Raw genomic sequence first — 26,729 nt, forward strand, 5'->3', positions numbered from 1 at the left:
ATCACCATAAACATTCACTCCTTCATTTTGCTGAAAGCCTATCAGACAGAAAGGAAGAGAAATGAACAGTTAAACTACAGATGTCTCTTTCATCACTTAACTGTGGCTTTCCTTCCTCTCCCCCTTCCTAACTCTTGTTCTCTCAGAGAAAACTTGTGCAAACCTTTTCCCTTGAGACATCCAACTGAGCTCCCTCTACAAGTCCTTTAATTCCCCATGCTCTCAGCTCAAATCCTGCTGATTATGCGGGTCTGGTTTAGCCTGCAAGAAAACCTGATTCAGTATGTTCATATTCCTCCAACCCCAGACCTTGCATCCCCTTGAGTTCCCACTGAAGGAGGCCTTGGCTGAGTTTATTTGAAGCTTAGTCCTCCTCAATGTGAAGAGTAGTTGGAAATTCACAAAGATAGCTCAGGAAGAAGGAACTTCTTAAATCACTGGGCCATTTAGAGAGCTTTATTCCCCTTGCTATCCCAATTAAGAGTACATACAGTATGATTCAGTCATAAAATAGCTCACAATTATCTTGAACTCCGGAAGAAGGGTTTAAAGGAAATGTACTATGAAAAATAAAAAACAATGAAAGAGCCCTGTGACGAACCCTGACAAAGTTATTATAGTATGGACTTCCATAGGCAAGAAACTAGTTCATCACATGAATGTGTCAGCATTTAAGATGCAGTACTTTCTGCTGTCTTCATTGCAAGGCTACCCTTTAGGGCACCCTGACTGGGATGGGCCAAGCTAGTCAAATCTCATCAGATCTCAGAAGCTAGGCAAAGTCAGCCCTTGTTAGTACTTGGATGGGAGGCTACCAAGGAAGTCCAGGCCAGGGTCAACAGGGGAGTCTAGGAGGGCCAGTTTGGTGTAGCAGTTAAGAGTGGCAGAACTGTATTCTGGAGAACCGGGTTTGATTCCCCACTCTTTCACTTGAAGCCAGTTGGGTGACCTTGGGTCAGGCACAGCTCTCTCAGAATTCTCTCAGCCCCATTTATCTCACAAGGGTCTGTGATAATAAGACTGATTTGTTAACTGCTCTGAGTGTGGCACTAATCAGTCCTGAAGAACAGTATATGAGCACAATGTTGTTATTGTTGTTATTACTCTGCAGAAAGAGGCAGTGACAAGCACTTCTATTTATTTCTTGCATTGAAAACCTTTGAGGTTGTCATAAGTTGGCTGTGACTTGATACTACTTTACCCACACAACACATCCTTTAGAGATATTTTGCTAATTGTGGGACATTGGTTATTTGTGTATCTGAATGTGTGTTCTACTTCTCTAAAGGCATCATTAGCAAGGTATCCCTGACCTTGTTCACTCATGCTCTCTACCTTAGAGAACATTGAAGTTGCATGGCACATGTTAATTTGCATAGGCACAGCTGAATACTAATCCATTGTGGTATAGTGATTAGAGTTTGGGCTTAGGATCAGGGAGACCCTCACTTAGCAATGCAGCTCAATGTGTTACCATGGGCACTTTGGCCCTCTCAGCCTATCTCACAGGTTCACTGTGAAGATAAAAGTTGGGGACAGGGGACAAGCACTACCTTCAGTCCCTTAGAGGGCATAGGATAAAAATGTGATAAATACAGATCTATCAATGCCTATGAAGATGTCAAAGCAGTTTATCATTTTTTGCCCATGTTTTGTGTCATAAGCTGGGCTGGGGGGAAGCAGGTTCAGGCCTCTGTGATGTGTGCATTTCTCTATCTCTATCTCTGTCTATATTTCCAGGTTGAAGAAACATAGCACTGATGATATAAATCACTAGTGAAAAACACACACAATGATAACAGCATTTGAAGCTGTAGTGGCCCTCCCAGCTACAAAGCTCAGGTTTGGATGAAGTTCTGGAAGTATACGTGAATTTCATGTCTGCCTTGCCCCGCATTAGTGCTCTGAGCCTGAGGAAAACTTCAGTAACCCATCATAACACACTATAGAGGACAAGCAGACCTTTTGAATCACATAGTTTTCACATTCCTGCGACCATTATTGAACCACCCCAAATCTACAGTAATTATTATATTCAGAGAACAGATGAACTCCAGAAACTATTTGTTCACATATGCTGTTGGAACATGTGAGAAACCTGTAATCTGGATCATCCCAATTCCATTTTTATACCGTTTATAATGAAATGAGTTTATTGCAGAAATCAGCTTTCTTCAGCACTGTGTCCCCATGGTAGGTTAAAGATTTTCTATTGATTTTTGTTTGGCAATGCTGCTGAAGGAACAAAATCCTTATTCAGATGTTTTAAATTTGTGTCAAATCAAAACAGAGCAGGTTCTTGTCAGCAGGACCTGCCCCTGAATTTTACACCCACTGAAGTGTGTACAGAATCAATGTTTATATTTTATGCACATATTATTCATTTATTATGTGTTCCTTCCATTCATATCCTGTCTTTCTGTGCTCTCTCTGCCCAATCTGCTTTCCTACATGTGCCAAATTGTGCTTACAGAGCTATCTCCTATACAACTTGTACCCACATAAGATCTGTCAGTGCAGAGCTGATCAATACAAGAAAGATGGGGGAGGCAGCAGGAGTGATCTTGATTTCTTCTTCCCACATACATACACACGTATACTCCACACATCAATCTACACAGTTTTAGAATGTCTAAGTGGGGATGGGATATTCCATAAAAAGGCAGCAGTAAAAAGTAGAGCTGCCTTGTTAATTCTGTCTGAAAACTGCAGTATATGTATTATTTACCTCCCTCCCTTCCTTCCTTCTTCCTCGCCTATCCATAGAAGTGCTCTGTATGTGAAATCCTACACACAGCTGCACTCCTGACATACTTTCACAAAGCTCCTGACAGAGTGTGAAAGGTTAACTTACAGTGGCATGTACAGTATGTGAGCCAGATGTTACTGCCATCTCTTGATTTGTTCTCATGCAATTAGTTCCATTAATGAGAGAGGTTATGGACTGGCAGACTAGGGAAGTGAAGTCATGTGGGAGAGGTTAAACAAAGGCCATTACTGACCTCCTTGAGCTCAGTTTACACTCTTGCGTGTTCCTGTTTGAGAACAGTTGGGTGTGGGGAAGTACGCTCACAAGAGCTAGGAATGTCTCCAGTTTCTGCCAGGTGCCTCTCAGAGTTCCTGTGTAACAAATTCTCCACAGTGCTTTTCGGGGTTTTATGATAGGAAAGAGGAAATAGCAGATACATCTCATGAACCCTCAAGTGCCTCAGAAACTAACTGGCCAGCTCTGAACATTCCAGTGAGTGGAAGGACTACAGTAGCCACCTATTATCATCTGAATACTCCACCACTTTTGTGACTCTCCGCAAGAGTCTACAGAAGCTGTTAGTCTGTCTTAGCACAAAGATGGTCTGTTTGATTTTCTGTTTTCTGGGGTGGGAGAAGGGATTTTATGCATTTGTGTATGATGCCCTAGATATATTCAAGATGTAGGGAGAAGTATAAAAGTATTTTACTTGAGCGTGTTTTGTGAAATTAATTTTAAAAAGCAGATACCTTCTTAGCTATCTGACACTGGGGGATATGAAAGTTGTATACATAGGTAGAAGAACTGAGACCAGCTGAAGACCTGGAGATCTCCACATGCTCAGCTGATGCACCTCAATCACCTTTATTTATTCTCATGTGCTGCTGACAGAAGAGAAAGAAAAAAGAAAGAAAGGGAATAGCCTTCACTTCTGTCTTATTCTCCAGTAACTTTTAGTAACCTATTTTCTAGTAACCCTAGTAACTTACCTAGGACCTGGAGTCCTCCTAGAATTACAACTGACCTTAATTCCACTAGAGGAATGGCAGCTTTGGAGTGTAAACTGTACAACATCCCATCCCTGCAGAGCTCCCTGCCCTCCCCAAACATGAAGCTTCCCAGGCACTGGCCACAAATCTTTAGGAATTTCCCAAGCCAACGTTGTCAATTCTAAGTCTCCTGACAGCTTTCTTCAACATTACTGCTACAGCCAAGTTATCAGAATCCTCAGGTTTCCCAGCTGACAGAGACAAGAGGCATCTGTCAAAATGTGTGTTTACATCCACCTACCTACAAATAAATCCACCAACCTAGCCTTTTGTAATATCATCACCTCTTTAAAATCTGGGAGCAGCAACACAGCCCTTGCTTGGCTTCTCTTAGAAAGAAATGTTAGTGCAGTATAGAAGCTTTTTCACTTCTTACCTTTCAAGAATTATGTCTTCTTTTAAAGCAGACAGTCATGGAGGTGGTAGCAATGGGACAATTGAATTGGTAGACAACGGCAGTAAATGAGATTCATATAAATAAATATATAAATAAATAAGAAAACAAACAAGAGTGTGCAAAACGAAACAAATGAATCAGAATTACAACCAGAAACCACTGTTTCATTTAGTTAAAACAGCTCCGGAATAGTGAATGAAATCCCAGAAACCCAATTGTAACAACACCCTCCGCTAAAAAGTTTATATGTTTTGTTCCAGTTCTTACTTCACAGAGGTTGCAGCAGCAGACAGGCACTGGGCCCTCACGTCAGCATCTTGTTTTTCTTAATGGCATTCACTAATCAGATCCTAAGGGGAGAGGGCCCTTATTTTGTAAACGAAGGGAGACCCCTCTCTGCCTATTAGTTTTGGAAACATTTGGAAGGGGAATTGTGCAGACTCCAATCATAAGCTGCAATTCTAAAAACACTTCCCTGGGACTAAGCACTATGGCAGGAAACTGGCTGGCAAAGGGTTAGTGAGGTGGCAGTGGCATTAAAAACAAACCTGCTTTATGTTCACTTTTTTCTTTTTCTGTAGTGCCAATAAATTATTATCTTTGCATCTACTGTTGTCTATTAGTGCCACGTTTCTTTGTGCTTTGCAGTTTTGTTGCTATCATGAGGGGGTATTTTCACACTAATTGCCACCAATATCCATCACCCAAGTGCAGGTAGGCAGCATGACTGTCTAAACCCCTCCCCCTGCCTAAGCAGGAATACTTAGATGTAAGTTTCATGCTGTTCAATAGTAAACAAATCTCTGTTTTCCCCATAAATTTCCTTTTGTTATAGGCAGGCAGAATTGTTTTTGAAAGGGCAAAGTAGGCAAACGGCTTGCAGGATGGGGCAGGGGGAGCAGGCTTTCCAGACAAGTGAGAAGCAGAGGTGGTTTGCCAGTGCCTCCACAGAATCCTCCTTAGTAGTTTTCCATCCACGTACTGACCCGGCTTAGCTTCCAAAATCTAGTGAGATCACGTTATACTATGTCACCCCTCCCACAATAAAGCCCACTATTAACACCTTTGAGTTGCATGTTACATCATGCTACTCAAAAAGAATGACTTATAGTAACTGCAATATATTGATAATATTCTCCTGTTGAAGTTTTAGTAGGAGTACAGATTTTTTTTTGCTAGCATTGTCCATGAACCTAAACAATGCACATCCTATGCAGAGTTACTACAGTCTAAAATCACTGAAACCAATGCAGTGCATTGAATTGCAATATCAATCTTCTAAAAGTGTTGGTCAGTACAGTAAAAGGTATCTGACACAAGATGCACCTCAGGCTGTGGGCAGCAGGGAGGGGGAGGGAGTAAATCTACTTAAATGGCCACCTCTATTGCTTCATCAAAACCACAACCAGTGCTCACTTGAACGCAAAAGTACAAGCTTTGCTTGCTTGCATGGAAATATGCTGCACATTTCAAAAATATTTGCAATTTTTAGAAAAGAAATTATTCTTCTGTCTACTTTTCTTCCAGCTCACCTTTTCTCTCTGGAAAAACAAGCTTATGCAGTCTGTGGTTCCGTAAACCAAACACCCAATTGTACAGTTGTAGGTCCTATCCCATTATATTGAGGTTGTTTCATTTGGAACCATGAATGACTTTGGAGTGCCCTAGGCTTTTGAATCACACTTAACATGCATTTCTTTGGGAAGCATGGAAAGTATAGTGGAAGACTCATGTATTGGAATTTTATCATAATTATATTTGGAAACAGCCAACATGGGAGATTTGTCAGGTTTAGCTCTTGTCCCATCTAGAGCTGGACACGAACCAAAATACGAACCAAAGTTCATGAGGAACCAGGCTGGTTCGTGGTTCATGAACCAGCGGTTTGTCAGAGCCTATTTCTGATGAACCGTCACAAACTTTAGGCTGGTTCGTTTGGTTGGTTTTTTGGTTCATCTCTGCAGACAGCCTGGTGTCAATCAATCAGTTTCCTAGGCAACAGGAGATGGACTTCCTGCAGACCTTCTGCTGATCCGAAAGTGGCCTTCTGCTGACCCAGAAGTGATGATTTGCTGACATGGATGTGACGTTTTCATGAACCAAACAAACCGGTTCACGAACCGAGGCAGATTTGTGAAAGTTCGTGGTTCGTGAAATGTGATGAACCACAAACTGCATGGTTCAGGTTTTTTCCAGTTCGTGTCCATCTCTAGTCCTATCCTCATGCATTCATAGGTACTCCCTTGGCATTAAGACATGTCCACTGGATTCTTTCTTCAGAATATGTGATCATATTCTAACCAACATTTGAATGCTTTATCGTAAATGAAGACATGTTCCGCTCCCCCAGCATATATAAAGAAAATACATGCTGAATTTTAATGCGTTTTGAATTGTTATTTATTGTTATCTATGCAGAATTTTATAAGGAAGGACATTACAGACCCACTCCCTCACTGAAATGAAGGGGGAAGAGTTTGCTGCAGTCTGTGGAAAGAAAGAGCTGGCCAGCATGACAGGGCAGGCATTGGCACTTAGTATGGGGGTGGGTGGAGGAAGCCCATTTAAGGTTTGATGTCTACCTTCATCCTCTTTTTGTCCAGCCAATGGAAGTGGCATAGACAGAGAGCAGCCCATGGGCCTCTTAGAGGCACCTGGCTTCCTAGGAAGGATAAGTCTTGACCCATAGACCTCATGGCTAGGAGAAATGGACACGGCACACATCCCACGAGCAATAAAATGCTTGGTGAGGAAGAGACTGAACTGCACCCAGTTGACAGCTCAGGACTTGGAGCAAGGGTGGCCTCACCCATAAAGTCTGGAATGTGCAGACAGAGGAGGTCCAAGTCTTCTGCCTTCCTTCAGAAGACTCACTGTGACTAGGTACAGAACGGGTTGGCATAGGTGCTGCAGATCACTGGATAAAAGTAAAATGGAATAAAGTTGTCCCTTTTATTATTCCCTCTAACAGTGTTGACTGTACATATTTCAACATCTGCCAGCAAATGCACCATATGGAGGTCCAATAAAATATATCCTGTCTTATGAATCTTGTGATTCTTCTGCAAGTATAAATTTATTTCATAAAGCTTTTTGCCCTTTCAGCTAATGCTTATTTAAAAACGAATAATTTACCTCATTGCTCATTCATGGGCCTGAATCTTTGCATCCAGTTAGGAATTAAAATGTGGCACTGTATGATTAGCAGGAATGGCCAGCAGCATGAAAACCTGAATTACACCTTTGTTATAAAAGGAAGTCCTCATTTACTTTTTTCTCAATTAACTGGGAACAGATCTAATTGCCTTGACTTAATTGCTTTGATAACCCCTCCTTAGCTCCTTGGGCAGGATAAAAATAGATAAACATGGCTGTGTTTTTATCAAAAATAAAATTTTCTGTACATGTAATTAATTAATAAATAACAGATTCCATCAGAAACACTTCTCAGGTCTTATCCCACAGATTTATTTTATTTTACTTCTTTTTTGCCCTGTCTTTTCTGCAAAGCCTCAACACAGGTTATGGTGGGTGAAGGAACATCATATCTAATCACATTTGATAGCAGTAGTCCACTAGTGTCCAACAGTAGCTAGAGTGGTATCGTAGCAATTAGAGTGCAATATCTAGGAGATCTGGGTTGATATTCCTATTCTGCTGGGAAATTCACTGGGTGTGATTTGGCCAGTCACTCTCTCGGCCTAACTTATGTCATATGGCAACATATATGCTACCCTGAGGAAGAAAGGATACAAATTACAATTGTGGATATTGTGGCTAATAGAAAATCATGAAATCATGTGTGGTGAAACACTCTTCAAGCCAGCATCTTGCAACAGATAAAGTTTACTCTGATTGAAGTTGATTCACATTCACTTGCACTTTTATAGTAACAGAAGAAATAAATGGAAGCCCTGTCTAAATAATACAGTTCCCTATTATAAATGGCCAACTAATCCAGCTGCACATGCGTGGCAGTATAAGAGCATGGGTGTGTCTCTGGCGTGCTTGCACAGGGGGGCTCTTTAGAAGTGGTCTTGCTTCTTGCAAGACTATGAGGAGACAAAGGCACAGAAAAGCAAGGAGTCACAGAGAAGCTTCTAGCTCAAAGAGAAGTGTCATACATATACACTGGTTCTAGGGCAAGGGGGGAAATTGTGACCCCCCCCCAAGTGTCCAGGCCTGCTGATTCACCTCTATTCCAAAATTCACAGCACACAAAATTATTATTTATAATTTTATAATGGACTTAACATTGGGAATATAGGCAAGTTTCAATTACAATCTGTAAGATTTTATCTGCAACAGTTAATTTGGTAGATACGCATATATTTTTGCATAAATTTTGGTTTGTGTTACAAACCAGATTTTTTTCTACAACCAGAATGAGAAATGATTACATTCATTTCTCTGACAAGTTCATAATCTAACATTCAATTGCAGCTTTCCCATAAATTTTATGACTTTTAAGCGTCGTATACTGCTGGTCCCCATCTCAAGCTGACTCAGAGCTAAAGTCTATCGAAATAGCATCCCTATTTCAATGTAGATATGCATTTAACCTGCCTGGACTTATAAAGGATTCTTTCGGGGGCGGGGGGAGATCTGAAAAGTAAGATGATTTATTTAAAATTCTCAATGAACTCCTTGCTTTCAAATACAAGACTCGGCCATTTTCAAAAGCGCCCCCCCCCCCCGAGAAGTGCAGATCACATGTCTGACTCTGGAGGGGGAAAGGGATTCTATTTCAATAGTGCTTAAGTTGAGGAAACACCCAATTGATTCAGAAGCAGAAGTGTGAAATAATTTATACAGCTAAGAGCCAACAGAGGCCATAATGCCACTATTCCTGAAGTGTCCATGCTTGAAAACAAGCCCAGCTGGCCATTTATAATCATTTCCCACTCTCGCAATAGGAAAACACCACATTTGTCAAAATCGTAGGCTGATGCTTTCAGATTTAGTTCATTAGCTCTCATTGTGTCAACGGGAATGGATCATTTTGAACAAGTACCAAACAGCCTCCTTGTGCTTTCTTAATTATGTGTCAGCAAAAGAGCTTTCCTCTCTTAGCTTTCCTTACCTATGCAACTTACTGTCAGTTCCAAGAGGAAAAAATGGGAAGCAGGGGACAAAGATGAAGGATACATCGTCCTACTAATAAATAGTGGGGTCGTTTCTGTCCCCTCCCACAAAATCCCAGCTGCTCTGTGTTCCTGCTTTCTGCCACATACTTCTGCTGCCCATTAAAAATAAATTTAAAAGACCAAGTTCTGGACACTGAAGGAGGCCATGCTATGGCTCAGTATCAAAGAACAGTATATCCCCTCTGATGAAGTTATCTCAGGAAATTATTCTTAAACTGGATCTACAGCTGCTCTAGATAGAGGAAAAATCCCAATATATTTAGTCTGTTGGCAGTGTTCAGCTTTCTATCAAAGCACAATTCGCTGAGCTCCTATAAAAATTAGATGGAAATGGAATTTTGCAGATACTCTTAATTTTGCAACAGTTCAGAATGCAGAATTTTGGGAGTCTGAAATGTTTTTGTTGACTTTTGATGTGTTATGCTTCCTGATGAATTAAATGAAAGCTTCCAGACCCTGCCTAGCTTTCCCATATTGTTTACTACAAATGATTTGGCCTGCAAAACGTGGACAGCTAAGGGCTAAACTGGAACTCCAAGCAGCCATCAGATCCCTATACTCATCAGGGCCCTTGCCCTGGTGCAAGACAGGATCATGCCCCTTTCCATGCCATTTCTCAAATCAAAACCAGCCCTTTGGGCTATATTGGGCCCCCGTAGGAGAAAAAAGACAGGTCCCTTCTGTCTTCATAGCCAGCTGTCTGGCTTTCTTGCTCTCATCTCTTCTCCCTCTGTAAGGATTTGCCAGGTAACTCTCAAAAAGACTTTACTTCATGAGTTAAAGAACTTTATTGATAAGCTATCAGTTTCAGCTCTTACTCCATCTTTGACAGGAATTATGTTTCTCTATAAGCACAGGACATACATAGGATTCTAAGCACAGGTGGATTTCCAGATCCCCCCACCCCCTCAGGTAACAGTCAGCTAAGCTCAAAAGGAAGCATCTAGGTGGGAAAAGCAGAGTCACTGTATGCGAAGTCTCAAGGTCGTGAGTGCCTGTGCAAGCATCTCTTCCCAGGCCAAGGAGAGAGGAGTTTAGGAGGCATACAGATAACAGTAGAGACAGCCCCTCCCCCTGCATACTTTCACACCACAGTTAGGAAATAGCTTCAGCCTTCAGTTATACCCCTAATATTAGAGCACAAACATTACACAGGATGTTTGTGTTGGGTATAATGACACGTGATGTTCCACAGATGATGCACCTGACACCCTCCCTTCCTCCTGCTCTGATATTTTATTCCCCTTCCTCCTGCCACATCCACTCTTTGGGTCTCCTGGCCTACCAACGAGTATGCCGTTCTCTACCAAGGAGAGCTCTACTCCCAGGACAGCCTTTACCTCAGAGCAAACTAGTACAAGCAGTCATTGGCCCTGCCTGCCTACCAGGGCCCAGTCCTGACTCTCTCTCCTCTTGGTAGCTAATGAGCATTATCTCTTGAAGCTGTACCCAGGTTTTCCTGCTCCCCCAATCCAGGATACCATGGAGAATAACAGACCGGTAACCGTTTTTATTTAGAAAAAAAAGGAGGGGGGGGGTAACCTGGCTTTCTCTCCGGTACCATGACTATGATCCATATTGTTTGCTTTTGGCTGCTTTTTAGAACTAAACAACATATCTTCAATTCCAGTCAATGAATTCCACCATCTCATGTACTTAAGAAGTGCTTATAAAAATGGTTCACATGACAAGTACTAGAGAACTGATTTTGCAAGGCAGAATTACTGAGCACAATCAACCAGGCAAATACTGAGTTATTTTACCCTGATACTTTTATTGCAGAGTTACTTTTGCTTTCCTGATGTTGGGAACAAGTTGTTTTATAGATTTTCAAGCAAAGAGAGAGACAAGACAGAAAAATCTAAAGAAGCCCTCTTATGGATATAATGGAAATGGAATACCTGGAAACAGAGTAAGACAGATTTCCTGAACCCTTATTTGTGCAGTTGTCAATTAGATGTACAGATAGGGAAATTGTAATAAGTGCATATGTTTCCACCAATATGATAAGCAAACTGAATATTTTCATTTCCCACAACTACTATAAGCACAGGAACCCTGTTTCACATTGAATCTGGCAGTGCTGAATAGGAGCAGAGAGATGGACCATGGGATACTAGATACTATAAGTGAAGTCTAATGTGACCTGCCTTTTATTAATAAGGTACACAGAATGTCCTGTGACACAGACTGGTGTGTGAAAGTTCATACCACACTAGAGTTTTGTCTCTATACATCTATGACCTCAACAACATGTATTTGTACAGAAATTTCTTACTGTGCTTCAGTTCAGAAAGGAAGGTGATTCCTTGCAGTAAGCATAAAGGAGCAAGGCATAGCTCATTTCCTTCCTCTAGTACATGCAATTGCAAATCAGGCTGGCATTTTATGGCCTTCTTCTATTTCCTCCCAAATAATAGTGGATTCTTTGCTCTTTCTCAATTGTGCTTGTCTCATCTCGTGTCAGCCTGCCTGAGAGGGACCTGTCTCGACTGTAGTTCAGCTCTGTCGCTAATTAGGCTGAGCTACCATATCTTTAGTTCCATCTCATGTCAAGGCTGGAGTTATAATTGCAGGTGACACATTTGTGCATTGCCATTGTCATGCAGAAGAGGGCTGTGCGCAGGTTATCCTCATGGCTATGCTTGGATTATTGAAAAGCAATTTGTAGGGGAAGTCTACAGGGGAAAGGTATTTCACCTCACTAAGCCTTAAAAAAATACCCACACTGGTGATAGATAGCTTGAGGTCTCTGAAGCAAATGTTTTTAACAAGGTCTATTTAATCTATTTAAAAAAATCACTTAGCATATCAACAACCATCTCTCTAATGCATGTGCTGCTGACGGCAATATTAGCTTTTGTGACATGTTGTTGTAACAAAGTGCCATTACAGTATATGTCACCTCTTTTGGTGGGCTCAGTAGTGAAATTAGAAAAGGTCTAGAGATGTAGCCAATGGCTTCATATAATAACAAAGGACACTTCCTCTGGCTAATGCAGACGATTTCCTGCTGCCTCTATGCATGAAGCCTCTGGTACTAATTTCAATAATTTTCTGTGCAAGAGAGACATTAACAGTGCAATATTAAACAGAGTTGAACGTTTCTGAATTCAATTGGTTTAGAGGAATGAAATTCTGTTTAGGATTGTATTGGGAGAAACAAAAAAGATGGTCCATATACTTAGATGCTGTGTATAATGAATGTGGTTAAAAATAGGGGACCCATTTAATACTTATGACTAGTGACAATGCAAGGCAGAAGGAGAAAAGGGATTCTTGTGCATGTGTACATGTGCATATGCTTACACTTCATACATTTCTCTTGCTGCTACCTGCTCAGCCAGTCATGAATACAAAGGCATTCATTGAATTCACTACACATCTTTCATGCATGCAGATGCAAACACACACTCAAACAATGGGGAGGGGGCAGGAATCAAACTCATTACTACAGCTTCCCCAATGTTTTCTCCTGGATCCAAATAATCAACCTCTCTCTTACCCATTTCTAGTTCCTCCCCTTATTTTTACCCCCTCTCTCTGTATTTCTTCCCTGATTGAGGGAAGTTGAGGCAAAGAGGGTACGTGTGGACCATTGAAGCTGGAGGATGGGACTGTGATAGGGGCCTGATGCCTGAAAGCATTTCTGACAGTCAAGCAGTTTCTTATGGTTATGATTTCAAATGCATAAGGAAAGCTTCTGCCAATTACAAAAGCTACCAATTTCATTTCAATGGTGGAAGAAAATTAGTTATGACAAGTAATTTCAAACATCATGATTCTATGTGCTGCTCATACATTCTTCAAACCAGAGAGATCACCCACCCTCATGATGAGAAATATATAAACAGAGACTTTATAAATTCTGTAATATTTAATTTTCTTTATGAAGTACATTAAATACTGTGCAAAGCAAAGGACAAGCAGCTCAATCCAAAGGGCCTGTGCCTGTGCTTGGGCATTGGCATAGCAGCAGCGCCACTCCACCACTCCCTAATGACTTTCAAGGGAGCTCCACCCCGGCATCCAAGCCCGGCAAGGTGCAGTGCAGCCGCTGTCAAGAGCATCCACCCTGCCGTTTCCCTAACAACTCCGCCAGCACCAGCCAATGGCTGTTCCCCCCCAACAGGCACGAGAGGGGCAAGCAATGGCACAGCCAATGGACAGGCCACGATCTCTACTTCCCAGTGACACTGCCTCTCCTCTACCAGGGAGCAGGCAGCTGGAGACCATGCTCCCAAATTGAGCCATGGCACCGAAATTGAAACACCCAGCCAAGGGAGACGGCCCAGCTGAGCATCAGGCAGGGTGTGCGGGCCTCCCCCAGGGAGCAGGGTAGGAACCACAGTCCACTGAAGGCAGGACCAGCAAGGCCCAGACGGAAGAGAATGCTTCCCAGTAGCCCCAGCAACGCTGGCAGAATCCGCCAATTGGAGCATGGCTGCATGTGACAGCACCATGACTGGCAGGGGAAGGTGTAGCCAGTTTGCGGGCTGAGCTGTCTTCTATCACCAGCCACCAATGGTACTCCCCTACCCTGCAGAGAGCAGGTGGACAGGGAAGAAATACCCCCACGATCAGACTCGCCACATCCGAACAGAGACACTTGCCCCCAGAGGAGCCCTGCCCCATGGGGGAGTAACACTGAAAGTTCAGACAGGGCACCCGCCCTCTAGCTCACCTAATTTCCATTTCCAACAAGGACCAGGCTAGAGAACGAAGCTCTGCTCACTTGCAAATTCCTCCCCCAGCTGCCGCCACTCCTAGAAACATGCTCTCTCTCCTTGAAAAGTAGGACTAGAAAGGTGGCGGGACCTGGCATTCATGAGCAGCACCCCAAGGTCACGGAGAGACAGCTCCTTAGAAGTGAGTGGGGAGCAGGTTCTGTAATGACTGAAAGGACTGCCCATTGGAAACTGTCAGTGAGACTGGGAGGACCGTTGGATGTTATGAAAGCAACAAATTCCCATCGACTTGCAGCATCTCCATTGAAATGCATCACTGCATCGAAAAAGTGGGAGAAGAACTTGGGGTGTGAGCCATGCTCTGGTCCTGCGATGATGGTCCCCAGAGTGGATTGACAGCCTGCAGGAACAGAGTGTTTTATCCCACTCCCCAGTGCAAGATTCCCAAAGTCCATCCCTAATGCCACAAAGAGCAAACAGGAGAGTCATCTAGCTTCACAGGGAAGAGCCCCTGAGATCTTAGGATGTCACTCGACATCCCGTCCCACAGCAACAATACTGCTCCTCACCTGCAGAGGTCTTCTGTCTGGCTCATCAGATGCCAGGAGAGCTGTAGGAGAATGAGAGTCCTTCGTGGCATGCATACCCCACCAGATACACACAGGCTACACTCCAAGTCCCACCCCACTACCTGATGAATCTGAGGGGGGGGGGAGGGAGAGGGAAGCTGTCCTAGGCTGAAGCTTCCAAGGTGCCAGTGGACACCTGCTCCTTTGGGCAGCAGAGACTCTAGACAGAGGCACAGAGGTAACTGGAACCTCTTCAGAGCCACCACATCCGTCCTGGTTCAGAGACCATTCACTTTGAAGTGTGAAATGGCAGCCCGTAGGGAAGTGGAGGGGGGCTACTGTCATGTACAGACAAGTAAATAGACCGGGAGGGAGTTGTTCAACACATACTTTATTAAACTGCAAAAAGTGAATGGGATGTCTGGAGGCACATCTTGCTTATGTTCCTCAGCCAGGAAGGGAGCAGAGCCTGTTCGCGGAGCAATCAGAGCCACAAGATCCATTTCCAGTGCTGCCCTCACTGGAGCAAAGTTGAGATGCGGGCTGCCTAGGGAACCACTCCTGGGCTGGGCTTAATGGTAGTCAGGGAGCATCACCAAGGGCTGGGACAGTCACGATCCATGGCCTCCCTGATGGGGTTGCGGGCCACCTGAAAGGGAAGCAGAACCGTGCAGGCTTGGCTTTAGGAGCTGCACCCCGTCCCTGGCAAGTCTCATCCATGGAGATGGGGTGCTGGTGAGGAGAAAGGGGAGGCTCATATCAATGAGCAGTTGGAGTATTTGGCTCCTCAGCTCTTCCTTACCTGTCAGTGAGCCCTCAGCCCTCCCTGGGCCAGGACTCAGGAGTCAGATAATCTGCAAAGGAACTTGAGTGAAAGTACTTAGGCAGACATTCAGGATGCAGCTCTCCTTCCCTGAGTGATTGCTCAGCTCTCCTCAAATTTCACAAAGTACCTCTGGTGCATTCTTGCCCCGCCACCTTGTGTGCTGTCTCCCAGTTCATGCTATACATCCCCACAGCTTTCAGGCGGGGCCTCTGACTGTGCCCCCACCATGGACATAGATTATATGGACAGGGTGTGCAGGGAACTGATTGGCTGTCCAGAAAAGGGGATCAGCTGCCATGAGGGCATAAGCAGATAGGTCCCCACTGTAGCTGACATCCTGTGCTCTGCTGAGACGATTGGGTGGGGTCAGGCATTGGGGGAGGGAGCAGAGTTTCCCCATACAATTGGCCCCTATGGGCCATGCCACCATTTCTGCCACTGCAGTAGGTGTTCCCAGGCCTGGAGTGGCTTAGGGATCCAACTACCTTGCACCCCCCTAACTGCCCCCTGGGTGCTGGTGTAAAACTTACATCACACTTGCGCCTATGCCCAGCCATGTTGGGAGGCCGTAGCCGGACTCCATTGCAAGGAGGGTTACGCATCTCTCCTTCCCACCCGACTTTGTATGTCCCGTCTTCACCTTTCTTCTCCCTGGCAGCCTCATCCCTGGTGATCGGTAGAGATGGGCATGAACAGAAAAAAAATGAACATGATATTCGTTGTTCGTTGCCATCCACGAACAGGGACTCACAGACAACCACGAACATGCCCCTGTACACGAACATGTTCATGGTTGGCTGTTCGTGGGGACCAGCAGGCTCTCCTCCATCCATCATCCAAGTTTGGTCAAGATCCCTACTGCACCTCTCCCAGAAACCTGACCTGAGCAGGGACCAGGAAAAGTACCAATAATAAATAATAGCTTGGCCCCAGATCCTGGCAGCAGCCCTGGAACTTGAAGGGGTAGTTCCCTACCGCACCAATCCCAGAAACCTTACCTGAGTAGGCAGCAGGAAACGTACCAATAATAAATAATAACTTGGCCCAGAGCCTGGCAGCAGCCCTGGAACTTGAAGGGGTAGATCCATATCCCACTACACACAAAGAAAATTCAAGCTCCAATGCACTCTCTCTATCAAAATGCCAACAGCAAGTGTCTCTCCTCCACTGTCTGCAAACTAAGCCAGAGCTGGGAGCCCCCCTCCCCCCTAGTCTTTGCAGACCTGCCTATCAAGCTAAATTGGGCTTAGATTGGAGTTTCCAGGGCAACAGCAGTTCAGACAGAGTTCAGACAATCCCTGCCTAAGTTGCCAAGGGAATTGATTGCAAGTGCCAGACTGTCCGGCTTGATGAACAGCAAGACAAACAGCAACGAACGAGGCTTGCAACGACCACCTGTTCGTTTAGAATGAGGCCTCACGAACAGCTTGTTCGCGAACAGTAGATTGGGCTGTTTGTGGCTTTTTTTTGTTTGTATTGCTGTTTGTGCCCATCTCTAGTAATCGGCGGGCAATGGGGCAAACCCCTGAGAGAATGTCTGCCACCAGCATACTGCTTTCCCCACAATGGGGACCCAAAGCAGCATACATCATTCTCTGTCTCCAATTATCCTTACAAGAACCCTGAGAGGTAGGTAAATATATATTTAGATTTCAGATTTTTCTGCAAACCTGGGGTGTTTTTCAGGTATGTAAGAAGGTCTGTCTTGTCCATTCACGGTTCTAGTCTCCAGATTTAAGCATCCACAGATCATGGCCACTTGGCTATTAGTATATAAGATTCCTTTGCATGAGCAGAGGTTTTTTGACTGTTGAAATGATTGAATATTGCATCCCACTTGGAACTCTGGACCAAGGCAATAGGTTGCAATCTGGGGTACCATGTAGAAGAAATCCACATATGTTCTTGGGGCATTTTACTCAGTTTTTCCCATCAGAAGCTATCAGCTGGTTGGATCACACTTTTCCTCATTTCCTGGGGCTCAAAATCCAGCCAACTAGAGGTGCCACTATGGAAAGAACTGGACAAAATCCATATCTGAGTCTCTTTTGGTGGACCTCTTGATCATAGATAAGGACAACAGTGTGAAATCATTCTACATACTTCTAGAGTGACTGCCAAATACAGGAATTAATCCATTATTAAGAGGCAAATATATTTTAGACATGACCAGAACAGCTGCAGGTTTAGTTAAGATGCAGAGCTAACTTAGATGACTTTACATGTAATAAAAACTTTCTTGAGGAAGGGCTGTATTCATAGCCTTGGAATCTTAAGACCTTTTTTTCATTAAATGGCCTTTATTAGGAGTGCTTTCAACTTAAGTAGAATAGAAAGTAGCAGGACTCACAGTGATATCCAAAGCAGAGTTATATCCTTCTAAGTCCATTGACATAGTAGAGGAAACATATGTGTGTGGAGAGGAATAGGCCATGAGCCTGTTTACCTAAAAGAGACCGATGTCATTTTACATATATCCTACAAGTTTTGGCCAAAAATCTTCTCTTCTGGACTTTACTATAGAGTGTTTTTCTGCCACCACAATTCAAATTTTCCTTCCATAGGGATGTGTCTTGAGAGATGGTTCTGGAAGGTGTACTCTTATGGTTCTCAACCCCAGTTACTCTGTGGAGGGGGGGAGTGCCTATTCCTTTTCAGTCCAGGGCCTATTCCTTTTCATATTAGTAGTCTTACATGAGTATTAACACACTTTGATGTTTCACTGAGCTGGCAGAACTATATTATAGAGCAACTAAATTATTTCTATCAGTAAACACAGATACATAAATGTACCAAGAAATACTGACAATTTATAGCACGAACCAAGCAATAAAAATATTCTAACTTCTTGTCTCTTGGTTTGCATTGTTGAAAGTTTGTTCAGAAAGCTCTAATATTTAGAAAGCTTTTGTACCAAAATTTTGCTTCGGGAGTCCTAGTTAATGAATTCTGGGAGTTAGGGCTCAGTGTTACTTGCAAATTTGGAACAGATATTGGGAAAATAATTCTAAGTAAGCCCTTCCAAGATAAATTAGGCAACAAATGAATGACTAATTATTGGAACATATATTTCCCTTAGCAATTGCCTGTTAACTTGGGCGCTTCTGAGTTGGTGGGCTCATCAGACTTCAAGAGAAAATGAGTATGAGATTCTCTTGGGACATTTTTTCTGTGTCCTCAAGTGTCATGACTTCAGCTTATTCACATGGCAATCATGGGCCCAATTTTTAATATGGTTAGCAGGAGTGTCAACATGTGTGTATATGTGTGTTATTATGTGTATATTTTTTCTAGTACACAATTAATGAAAAGAATGTTTCTTGTGTTTAGGCTATAACATAATTGTTGTGAGAGCTGCTGAGAAGTCAGGTGACACTAGACTATGTTACAGTTCCTTCTGACTTATTAGATAAATACACAAAAGTATAGATGTTTAAGACAGGTTTCATTAAACTGCCTGAAGCTCTTGAGTGACTATATAATTTGGTAGGAGTTATTCCAGGTTTATCTTCTTAGAGTTCCCTTTCCCCCTTGATATGCTATGTCTTACATTTCTCATCAAACAGTATAATAAACTGGAAATATTATTAGGCCCAGAAGACTTCTATGTGGTGATGCTTTCCTGCTAGAGTTCTGTTGTTGTTATGGCTTGCATGCAGCCGAGTAGCAGTAAAGTTTCCAGATTATTGGTTTCCCCACATTTTCTTCACTCCAGTCCCCTTCAGACTTACTGGTTTTCACTGCTGCTTGGCTCTGTTCCTGCTCAGCTGTTGTTTGTGTCTTCAGAGCCTGGAGGATGGTCTACAGCCCTCTCATTAGAAAGAGCTAAATAACCCCCCAGATGAAACCGGTACTTGTAGCTTGGGTGTCCCTTATCAGTAAGGGAAAGGTTCCAGGATGTTTTTTCACAAGCCTACCTGGCTGGTAGCCCAGGATCACAGAGTCAGCACAGGAGCCCAGTAAATGAGCTCCTAGTCAGTCACCATGTTGGATCCACCCCCCATGTCCTCTACTCTTTGAATATGTGAAAGTAACCCCACAAACAGGTTTGAACAGATTGTGAAAAGCCAAAAGGATAGACAAAAAGTTGGCTCCCTGTTTTTAATATAAGCCAAACAGGTAGGTATTTCAATCTTCCTAATCTAGACTGGACATGGGCACGAACAGGAAAAAAACCCCCAGAACACCCTGTTCGACATTCGGTGCCATCCATGAACAACAAACAATGAACATGGACAAATATGAACTGTTCCCGGACATGTTTGTTGTTCATGGGGGCCAGAACCCCCCCCAACCCCCCCACTTAGTCCCCGCTCCCCTCAAACCCATTTACCTGGCCCTTTAAAGATCCCTTTAAACTATCAGCTGGCAGGCGGCAGGGGGAGAATTCCCCCTGCCGACTGCCAGCTGATAGTTTAAAGGGCCAGGAGAGCAGTCGCACAGTCAGGCTGCCTGCCCAGTGTGAGAGAGGTGGGGAGATTCTCCCTGTCCCTCTCACACCCAGGAGAATCTTCCCAATGTCCAATACCCACCAAGTTTGCAGTTGACATAGTCCTCACTGTCCTCTGAAGACCCCCCCCCCCCAGTTTCAGAGAGATTGCACCCTGAAAAAGCATGATCCATGGCTTTCCCCCTTTAGTCCTCACTGTCCTTTGAAGACCCCCCAGTTTCAGAGAGATTGCACCCTGGGAAACGCATGATCCATGGACCTCCCCCTTTAGTCCTCACTGTCTTCTGAAGAACCCCCCAGTTTCAGAGAGATTGCACCACAGGAAAGGCATGATCCATGTGCCCCCCCACCTTTGCTGTCATTTCCTGTTCACAATAGCAAAAACGGAACTGCCTGTTGGAAGGCAGCTACTTTGAGGGGTTACAAACTGACCTTCCTAATGTCCAATACACACCAAATTTGCAGGGGACATAGTCCTCACTGTCCTCTGAAGACTCTCCAAGTTTCAGAGAGATTGTACCCTGGAAAAGGCATGATCCATGGGTCCTTCCCTGTGTTGTCATTTTCTCTTCACTGTGGCAAAAACAGGACTCTCTGGTGGAAGCTACTTTGAGGGGTTACAAATTGACCTTCCCAATGTCCAATACCCACCAAATTTGCAGGGGACATAGTCCTCACTGTCCTCCAAAGACCCCTCCCCAAGTTTCAGAGAGATTGCACCCCGAGAAAGGCATGATCCATGGGTCCTTCCCTTTGTTGTCATTTAGTCTTCACAGTGGCAAAAACAGGACTCTCGCTGGAAGTACTTTGAAGGGTTAAAGTCAGAAGGAAAGCCAGAAGGAGTTCAGACAGCATTCAGTCCCTCCCTCCAGTTGCCAAGGGGATTGATTGCAGCAGGCTCCAGACTGTCTGGCTTGCCGAATGGCTGCCAAAGGCAACGAACAAGGCTTTTAACAACCACCTGTTCATTTAGCATGGGGCCACAATCAGCTTGCTTGCAAGCAGCAGATTGGGCTGTTTGTGTGTTTTTTCTGTTCGCAATGCTGTTCGTGCCCATGTCTAATCTAGACTCATCCAATATTTTAAGCAAATAGGGTTTGATCTTCTCCTATATGGGAACTATGTTCTGACTTCAATTTTATTCCAGTGAAACAAGACTTATTATTTGCCCTCTTATGGTGGGCAAGCTCCAAGATTTTTTTTTCGGTCACCTGCTCCAACCAGTGATAGGAGAAAAATAAATAAAAAGGCTCCAGCATAATTGCCAGCATGGCGCTTCTAAGATATAACACAGAAGTGACAGTTGTAGCTGTAGGAGTTGCTGGAAATTTACCATAGAGTTCTGCAATTCCTAAAGCTACCCATTGTCACTTTCAGGTTGTAATAAAGAATGCCCGCTGAGCATTCCAACATTTTGGAGCTGAGGCAACCTGCTGTCCCCTACCCCCCCCCCCCCAGGCCCCTGCACTTCTGCTTAAGCCCCTGGAACCCCTGGCAACCCTATGTCCACTAGGCCAGGCTAAGCCTAGTGTGCAGTAACTGCCAAAACAGGCTGTGTGGATAATGAGTCTCTGGTCATTGCCACTTGGTCTGTCCCTGGCAAGTCTTCCTCCATCAGGGGACATGACAGGGGAGGGGGATAGGACTCTTTCCCGGGCTATTTTATCCTCCAAGTCCACCCCAATTCCCCTTACATGCCTTTGCTTTACGGAAACCAAGGCTTGGAAGGCTCAGCACTATTGCTGTAATTGCCTAACCTCCAAAACGTTGGAGTGCTCTGTGGGCTTTCTTTTCTTAGAGATACAGGTGTTGTTTCCATTATTTGGGAAACCCACCATTTTTTAATTTCAGATTTTTATACAAACCTGGAACTTCCTTCAGGTTTGTAGATAAATCCCTGCTATCTGTCCCTAACTCCATTTTGCAGATATAGAACAGCTGTTGGTAATGTATTTCTCTGTGCCTTCCTCATGAAGATTTGGTGCATAGATGACATACTGAAAACTGAAGTAATTATTTGTAAAACTAAGACAGTGAAACATAAGATCAAGATCTGGGTCCAATAGCACCTTAAAGACCAACTAGATTTCCAAAGTATGAGATTTCAAGAGTCAAACCACCCTTAGGCAGACTGAAGAGGGCTAAGGCTTTCCTGGAAGCCAATAAAAAGTTAATGGAATCCTCCAGTAATGTTCTCTTACCCTCTTACATCAAAATTAATAAACTATTTGCCCTTTGACTGCTTTAAAAATGTCAAGATAGGTAAGTACTATGATTCTTTTTCATGTGAGTATTGATCTTGAGTACTGAGAGTTGGTATTCACATACCATGATATACTTAGTTGTAACATTCCTTGGAACCAAATAGCTGAGTGTTAAGTCCTAAACTTTAGAGAGAGAAAAAGACATCTTCTTCCTCTCATTTAGAAGTGCCTCCATTCATGTAATGGTAAAAAAGATTTTAGATCACACTACTAAAAAGAAAACTATCATATTCTCTTTTATCAGAAAGAAGAAAAGATGTTCCACCAAACTCTTTGACAGGACAATCCAACACCTGTCCAACATAAGGCAGATTTAGAATGTCTAAATAAAACTACCAGTCCTGGTGGTGCATTATAGTGTGTATTATGGACTTTTTCCCTTCGAAAGACAGAAAAGCACACGGAGACACTCGACAATCAAACTCCAACAGTGAAAACAATCACTGGTAGTCCACCTCATAAAGATGAATGCAAGTTTGTCAAGGGAGACTCACTTTTGTTGCACTAATAGTATTTTAAAATGTATTTGAGCTGTTTCTAAGAACGGATGTGCTTTTTTGCTTTTGTACATGATATCAGTCTTCAGAGAGCTTACTGACCATTCTCCTATCTCTCTGGCCTTTTCAGTTATGTTGGTATCAATAATTGGTCCCACTCAGCCCAATGAAATGAAATAAAGAGCCAAGAATATAGCCTGAAGAGGGCTGTGGCTCAGTTGCAGAGAACATGCTTTGAATGTCCCAGTTTCTGCCTGGCATCCTCAGTGAAGGGATCTCAGGTTGGAAGAGCTCTACTTAAGAACCTGGAGGATTGCTGTCAATCAGGCTTGGCTATCTTGAACTTGATGTATGTAGCATAATGCACCAACTTACAAAAAGGTCTTGAAAAATAATCATTCGTTTCAGGCCTGCCTGCCTCTTGGCATGAACTTACATTGCATCATCTCAGGATATATAACAACATGTTAAAATCCATGTAAAATCAATGTGAGAACCTGCATTTAAAAAGCAGATTTGAGTCCCGTCTAACAATGGTCATCTACCTTTCCACATTATTAACGTTAGTTCCTCCTGTTCACTCTAGCAGTAAAGAAATACCAACTAAAACATAAAGTTTGATTTATTTTCCTGAGAAAAAAATCAAGTATTATATGTGCATTACCCTGTGTGAGAACAAGTCAAGGCCTATTTGTTTTGCCGTTCATTGTAATGGGGTGTAGGATGAAGTTTGTGTTTATGAGAAGAGCTGTACTTACCTAGCATAGTACCAGCAAACTAATGTTGGAGTCTGAGACACATCAGGTTTGTGAATTTATTGGTACCATGCCCTGTAATCAACATATGAAAATTCTTGTTGCCCAGAAGTTTTGGTCTTTAATGATTGGTTTAATGGAAGTGAAGGAAAGATGTAATGTGGAAATACATTATTGTAGTTTTCTCAAAGGCAAGCACCACAGAAGTTTATCTCAGATTTCCTTGACAGAAGCTTCCCCAACGTAACACAAGGAACACTTTGCTGGGATGTAAATATGCCCAAGCATCTCTCTGTTTGGTCACCATTTGCTCACAAATTGCAAACATCAAATACTTGGGTGGGGCAGAGTTTATTTTACAAATTTTCAAAGGTGTCTAGAATTGGATAATAAATACTTTGTACAGATGCAAAAAGATGCAGTGCTTCACCATGGCTGTCCTCTCTTCCCTCTCCACACCTGCCCAAAGAAAGAAACTGCCTAAACGGAGGGCAGGGAATCAACTTATTAAACAAGTTGTATCTTGATTAGGGAAGAGCTCTCCACAGTCAATAGCCTTGCCTTGGTGCATACTTCCCTAGCTATACAAGTTTGCTTTTCCAGTTTCTAGTCCTGAAACTCCCATCCAAACTAAAACACTAAAAGTACTGACCCACTGTATTAAAAAATAAAAAAATTGATTAAAATCTTCAGTGGCTAGGAAAGCCTTGACATTTCATTTTCAAAACCCCAGTGATGACACTTGGTGTATTTGTCTGAAGGAATGCAGCATAACTCTTAGCCAAGAAACATGAAGAAGGGGAAGGGGAAGATTCCTTGCTGTGGAAAGGAAAGAAAGAAGAAGAAAGGGAAGAAAGCTGTCCACTTCTTAGGTGCAAAAGCTGCACATACAACCAAACTTAACTGCTTTAACACGATCACCATCTAGTCATCCAGTCCCAATGTTGAATACTTCCTTTACACAGGTTCCACTGCTCAAAATGTTGCTTCATCTGAATTTTGAGCAAATCTTTGAGTTGATCAAAAGAGAGGCTCAGCAACAAGAAACCATTTTGAACAAAGTTCTCGATAGTATTTTTGTGAACATCCCAGCATCCCCTCAAGTGCTTGTGTAAAGTAGTTTTGGATGGTTAAGAAGCTGGGTCTAAGGACAGTGATAGTAGTTTACTTAGTCTCTTCACAATAGAGCTGGATAGTAAGTTCTCTTCTAATTAGACTGCCTAAAGACTGTAGACTGTATTCTGTTATCCGCCCTGAGCCTGCGAAAGCGGGGAGGGCAGAATATAAATACAATACATTAAATTAAAATAAATTAAAGAGCAGTCTCCTTGCAAAGGCCCTTCCTTGCTGGCTCTACAGATCACCACTTGGCCTTCCTGGAAATCTCCCAAGGAAGTGCCCTTCAGGCCTCAGAATGGGCAAAGGAGGAAGTTGCATCACCCAGAAGTGGGCTGTGTCCCCGCTCGCCTCTCTGCCCCTTTGCCGTTGCCACCTGCCTCGGCTCGGCTCTTGGCGAGCCAGGTGCCCAGGCGGTGTGGCGGCAAGCAGGAAAGCGAGTGGGGAAGCGGGCCACCTCCCTGCCCTTTTGCCGCTGCTGCCTGCCTCAGGTGAGGGGGATGCTCCTGCATCCCGGGCCAGAGCACAAGTAGGTATCTCACCTCAGGTGCCAGAAACCCTGGCACCAGCCCTGGCCATAAGGAAGGCTGCAGAGGTGACTGAGCTAGTGCTGCTATCAAGCAGATGCTGTTGATGATGTCACTACAGGTACCAGATCTGCTGCAGGTTCTTTCTCATCCTGGTTCCCACCTCAAGTGTCTCTTTCTGGCTTGGTGCTGGTGGCTTCTTCTATTCTGCTGATAAGCTGGATTGCAGGGGAATGCTGCCTCACTCTTAAAACCAGGGAAGAGGTTTGCAAGTTCCCATAACAGATGAGCTAGCCCCAAGTTGGGTGGCAGCAGGTGTGCTGAGTCTGGACAGGGCATCAGCCCCTGACACTTCTTGAAATATGCCTTCCTGGAGATTTAGCCCAACTACACAAATCAGAAAAGAAACTAACAGGACTGCACTAATAGCTCACATCAGATGAAAAGGTTAAACATTCTTGGGCATTATCACATCACCCTGGAAGAAAGAGGTATGAAGATTTTAACAAAACTCATCTTACTTAATTCAAACAAATTTCAATTTACAGGCTAGCTTTTAATTTGTCTGCTTGGTAATAAGTATTGTAAACTCTATCCTAAAATAAGTATAGTCTTTAGATCTAAAGACAAAATACTCACCCAGTGAGGAACTTTGGTAGATTCATTTGAAAAGGTGAACTTTTCCTGTTTTCCACCCTTTTCCTGCCCTCTCGCAGTTTTCACACATTGTGAAATCACCTGTGTAGTTGACTAGCAATGCTTTAAGGCTTGGGGCTACTTAGGGTCTCATTACACATTACAAAATCCTGGTGTGTGCCTTATCCTTTGTAACTGTGTAACTGCTCCTGGCCCTGCATCTGGCTTCCTGTTTTAAGAACCGAATAATGAGTGATCAAGCATAACCAACTTGTGTTTGTTTGCAACTGAATGTTAATTGCAAAAGGGCTCCCTTGCCAGCAAAATAAAATAAAAGTCCAGCAGCACCTTGAAAGCATATCTATACATATAAAGACAAGTGTCCTGACTGACTCATCATCACGCAGCCCAAACCCCAGGACCTAGAAACAGGAAATTTGAGGAGAACATTCCTTTCATGATGTAAAAACAAATTAAGAAGGGATTTTAAGAAATTCATCCCTAAGGGAGTAAAAAGGGGTAAAATGTGTTTTCCCATAGGGATACAGCTTCCATGTGTGGCTGGCAGGCTGCTGCCTGCTTCCCCTCCCCACCCCCAGCCAACTACCAACTCGGCCATTCTTCCCTGGCTGGGCCAGCCTTTCAAGGTCATTTGCATATGTGGCCAGATTGGTCATCATCCCAACATTCTAAACAGTATGCAGTTGCCATTTAATATGTCCGGAGGTAAAACACACCTCCCAGTCTTCCCCTCTAGGGTTGCCAATGTTTCTGTGGGGCCTGGCTTTCCTGTGTGGCTGGCAGGCTCCTACCAGCTCACACACACACCCTCCCTGATCAGTCAGCTGTGGAACCCTGTGTTCTGAGGTAAAAATCAGGTAAAGGAAACTGCAGATAGTTTTTTTTAATATAGAAGAAAAATATTTAATACAAGAAATGATAAAACCATAAAATACAAACAAGAAAGGGATTAAAATTAAACCATAAAAGAAATTATCAAAACAACTCTTGGCAAATTGTTAAAAACCCAAGAATTACAATAAACAAGCATTTAAACTG

Source organism: Eublepharis macularius, chromosome 6 (genome assembly GCF_028583425.1).
Source record: "Eublepharis macularius isolate TG4126 chromosome 6, MPM_Emac_v1.0, whole genome shotgun sequence".
Taxonomy (NCBI): Eukaryota; Metazoa; Chordata; class Lepidosauria; order Squamata; family Eublepharidae; genus Eublepharis; species Eublepharis macularius.